This window comes from Egretta garzetta, unplaced genomic scaffold (assembly GCF_000687185.1).
Source record: "Egretta garzetta isolate BGI_Z169 unplaced genomic scaffold, ASM68718v1 scaffold442, whole genome shotgun sequence".
In the NCBI taxonomy this organism is placed as follows: domain Eukaryota; kingdom Metazoa; phylum Chordata; class Aves; order Pelecaniformes; family Ardeidae; genus Egretta; species Egretta garzetta.
Genome location: NW_009258961.1, coordinates 1348981 through 1354016, shown reverse-complemented (window position 1 = coordinate 1354016; position 5036 = coordinate 1348981). Strand labels below are relative to the sequence as shown.

At 40.6% G+C, this 5036-nt stretch overlaps 1 protein-coding gene and 1 pseudogene across 1 annotated transcript in view; one reads left to right on the top strand and one right to left on the bottom strand.

Annotated features, from left to right (window-relative positions):
• The window catches only part of GPC6 (glypican 6), a gene marked incomplete at its 5' end in the record, with an annotated part of 524950 nt that overhangs the window by 214108 nt on the left and 305806 nt on the right, over nucleotides 1-5036 (bottom strand). The window lies entirely within an intron of this gene.
• On the top strand, nucleotides 1305-1482 carry LOC118451859 (annotated as a pseudogene).

The window sequence follows — 5036 nt, the reverse complement described above, 5'->3', positions numbered from 1 at the left end:
ACTGGCAGCTTTTGGAACTGCATAGTAGAAAGTAAATTTGCATGTTCATCCCATCATTTAAGCATTCTTTTATTTTCTTTTATTTTCTTCGAAATCCCTTCCTGATAACTCCTTCCCTACAGACACAAAATGTAGTAACAGAGGGATCCTCGCTAGTGTCTGTCTGTCCTACTTCCAAGTCACTATAAGAGAACTATTGGAAGGTGATTAAATTGAGAATAGTTAGGGGAATTAATGCCTCTACAGTAAGAACAGGGATTCTTCTCAGTGTTCGGCCTCTGAGCTGAGCACTAAAGAAAAACATGGTCTGAACTGCTAGCACTGGATGAGTATATGATATGAAGTCAGATATATAATTTCCCTGAGAATGCTTTGTTGGATTGTATTAAACCAAACTAGTCCTGTGTTAAAGATCCAACTTTCTTCCTACTTCACACTAATGTCCACATAAAGATACAAAACCTAAAATTGTGTACATATATAGTAAAATTAGATGCAATGTCTTGTTCCCTGATAGTTAACAGAAGGGTGAACTGCAGCAGCAAGATGGCTCTATTATACCTAGTATTATAAAATTATAGCTTAGGTACTATAATTTTTGGAAAATATTCTAATGGGAAGTAAGGACATTGTAGCATTGGTTTGAAATAAGCAAGTACCCAGTGAAAGAAAATTTGTTGACTTTAAACTGGTTATTTGTTCACACTTACAGGAAGCAGATCAAAACTTGCACTATAAAAATATATGTGACAATCAGATTTGGTTTTTCCTTTTATGCAGAGATATACTAAATACGAAATTTACTGTTAAATCTTCATTTACTCTACAGTGAATTTTAGGTTGATGTACAAAACAGAAATAGAGTCTGCAAGCATATGAAAACATTCCTTTTAATATTTTTTTCCTCATAAAGTCTCAGCAGGTTGTTGTTTACATTATTTTTCTTTATCCAAAACTGAGCAAGAAAATGCATTCTGTGTTGGACTGACTAGGACCTAAAAGGCAGCAGATCTATAAATGTGAAAATTAAAAGACGACACTAAACCGGGAAAAAATATAGCCTAAGATTATTTTCTTTTGCTCAGACTTTTTGTCATAGTAATTTTAAACCCAACAATTTCAATTATCACTGCAAACTACTGTAATTGACTTGATGTACAGTTGTCACTTTCTCAAGTACAGAAATCGCTCATTTACATGTTATAGTTTATATCTGTCAACAGCCCTTGAAAGCACTGATCCTATATCATACTCAATGGGATGGAAGTGCTCTGCATTACACACTGAAGCCCCTGTCCCAGATGCACACTTCCCAGCCCTTGGCTGAGATCAAGTGCATCATCTTTTCTTATCACTTTAGCATCTGATACATCCTTAGCTTGAAGATTTTACATTAAACGGATTTGGAGGGCATGGGAAGGAGTAACCCCTTCCTCCATTCACTCATAGAATCATAGAATCATTTGGTTGGAAAAGACCTTTAAGATCATTGAGTCCAACCGTACCTGTCCACTACTAAACCATGTCTCTAAGCACCTCGTCTACCCTACGTCTATCTTTTACATACCTCCAGGGATGAGAACTTGACCACTTCCCTGGGTAGCCCGTTCCAGTGCCTGATAACCCTTTCAGTGAAGAAATTTTTCCTGATGTCCAATCTAAACCTCCCCGGTGCAACTTGAGGCTGTTTCCTCTTGTCCTTTCACTTGTTACTTTTGAGAAGACACCAACACCCAGCTCACTACACCCTCCTCAGGTAGTTGTAGAGGGTGGTAAGGTCTCCCCTCAGCCTCCTTTTCTCTAGCCTAAACAACCCCAGTTCCCTCAGCCGCTCTTCATCATACTTGTGCTCCAGACCCCTCACCAGCTCCGTTGCCCTTCTCTGGACATGCTCCAGGGCCCCAATGTCTTTCTTGTAGTGAGGGCCCCAAAACTGAACACAATATTCGAGGTGCAGCCTCACCAATGCCGAGTACAGCGGAAGAATGACTTCCCTGGTCCTGCTGGTCACACTATTCATGATACAAGCCAGGACACGTGGACATAGTGCTGGCTCCTATTCAGTTGGCTGTTGACCAGTATCCTCAGATCCCTCTCTGCCAAGTAGCTTTGTAGCCACTCATCCCCAAGCCTGTAGCATTGCATGGGTTTGTTGTGACCCAAGTGCAGGACCCGGCACTTGGCCTTGTTGAACCTCACACACTTGGCCACAGCATATTGATCCAGCCTATTCAGGCACTTCCTCCCACTCCATGCATCAGCCCAAAACCACAGGGCTTCCACATAACATGGCCACATCGTGACTGTGTATCAGGATGTGATATCTGCACATAAAACCACCCTGTGTGCCTTGGTCTTTTTTTAGGTGGAATCTGGATCTGTGGTGCTTCCACAGTTCTTCTGGTGATACAATCAATGGCCACAACACCACCCACCCCACTGAACCTATGTACTCCATGGGGCTGATGCAGCCACTGCAGCTATGCTCTTCATGGAGGACTCCTGAAATCTTGGGTCAGAAACACATTGTATATGGGGAAGGCTTGTAACTGTGACTGCCATTGTCCCTGCTGGTGTCACTCTTCCCAAAAGACTTTCACAGACTTTCCAAAATAAGTTAGAAGAGACTTCACTGCATTGTGGACTGAACTGGTCCTGAATACACCTGCATCCAGGCCAGGGCAAGGATTTTTATATTTCTCCCTCCTTTAACAAAGTGAAAGATGTTCTATAGTTTGTTAAATAAGATGTCAGTCCTTGCTAAATGGCAAAACTCCTATTCGTGTTGAACCTGAAAGGACCACACAGATTGGACAGAGTGACAATTTGACCCATGTCTCTAAATGGCAAATGACTGAATTTACTGCCAGCTAAGCCAGAAAATGCAGTAAAAGTAAAATACAGCGCTGCATAACGGCTACCTGGCAGTAAATTTGTATTTAAGCTATTTCATCGCCATTTGTCTTTATCTGATTAAGCCACCTGATTTATAAAACATGCAGGAATACAATTTATACACAGCAATATAATCCACCTAGTGGTCTGGTTTCCAGAACCACAAGGATAAACATGCTCAAACCATAAAGGCACTCTCAATGCCAGATATCCATTTATAATGCCTGCTGAAAGATGTCTCATTATTACCATCTCCGGTATGGATGAACTGTCAGCTACACTACCACAACCTCTTTCCAAACCTTTTAAAAGTAAGGAAAGTCTCAGTCATGTCCAAAACGCAAAGGTATTTCACAAGTTTGGAAAGATTTCCTCATAGGTGCAGTAATATCATTCACCTTCAGTGAAGAAGACAATGGGGATATCACTGTGAATTTAGCACTACTGTAAACCTTTGACAGAGAGGCCAAATTTTCCAGTGGATTTGAGAAATGCCACAAACTTGATAGTGTCCTCTGTATCTAAAGGTGAATATTGGAACAGATTCTGTGCCTGACAACTTTGGTCCAGGTACCACAAACTATCATAAAAAAGTACAATTTCACTGTGCCTGTCCATTCAGCAAAGAGTACATCGCTTCCGACAGTATCTCTAGAAATAAATGTCTTAAGTAGAATAGCAGTTCTTAAAGATCTATGTCTTATAAGGCTGATGAAACATTTCTAATGAAAAATTAGAGGGTAGAAGATACCTCATTTTCTTTCTTAAACAGCAGCGGAGTGAATGGAATAGATGCTGCACCAACAGCTACCAAGGTTCAAGTTTTTATTTACACAGGCAAGTGCAGTGAGGTTCAAAGCTGTGCAAGGTCTCCTGGACAACCCACCCACTGCCTGGATTTAAAGGATTGCTTCCAGAACAAGAGAAAGAGTAAATTTGCTTATGCTTACTTGATTTTACAAATCCCTACATAAAATACTTTAAACATAACAGCCAATTAAAGCCAACAGTAACTGGATTTTGCAGCATGAGTATCTCTGGCCCAAGAAGCAAGCTGGGATCACATGCTGATTCCCCATGTCAGTAAAATGCCATTTGATGGCATTTTGATGCCTCGAAATTAATTATTGAGGTCAGTTTCAACTGGGTACACCCAGTTTGCTCCTCTCTTGTCAAATGACAGTTTTCCAATTCACAGAGAAAAATCACAGCATAGAAATAGTCCTTTTCCACTGTCATTGCTTATTTTACAGCTATTTTTTCCACCACCACTCTGCACCTCAATCTACAGTCCCACAAACCTATACCATGAACAGCCCACAGACAACTAATCAGATAAAATAAGCCAAGATTTGTCAAAAGTTTTGTTTGATGGACATTGTTCTATTGTCTTGATGGTCCTTAAATAAGTGAAATAAAAAAAGAAACACGATAAATGAAAGGAAACATAAATCTCAACAGTTTTTAGAGCTTATAAAACAATATGCCTAGTGTGAAGTTTTCATGCTAGCAAACCTTCCAGAATAAAGAACACAGGTAAAGAATGGTTGCTATCAGTTGAAAAGATAAACTAACTTTCTGACTTAGTCTAGCAAGTGTAAAATTGATTTCTAGAATCACAGAATTGGTCATAGAATCATAGAATCCTTTAGGTTGGAATCATCAAATCCAACCGTTAACCTAACCCTGCCAAGTCCACCACTAAACCATGTCCCTAAGCACCTCATCTGCACATCTTTTAAATACCTTCAGGGATGGGGACTCAACCACTTCCCTGGGCAGCCTGTTCCAATGCTTGATAACCTTTTCAGTGAATACATTTTTGCTAACATCCAATCTAAACCTCCCCTGGTACAACCTGAGGCCATTTCCTCTTGTCCTGCCACTTGTTAATTGGGAGAAGAGACTGACACCCGCCTCACTACAATCTACTTTCGGGTAGTTGTAGAGAGTGATAAGGTCTCCCTTTAGTCCACAGGAAAACTTTCTCTCATTGCATCCATTTGGTTTTTGCAGCCTCCCTCCTCGTCTTGCTGAGTGTCTCAAATCTCTCTGTTCCCCAGCTGCTAGAGCAGCCAGAATGGAGGAACACAACATACAATGCCCAAGAAAAAGTGAAAGGCAAAAGACACTGTGCTAAC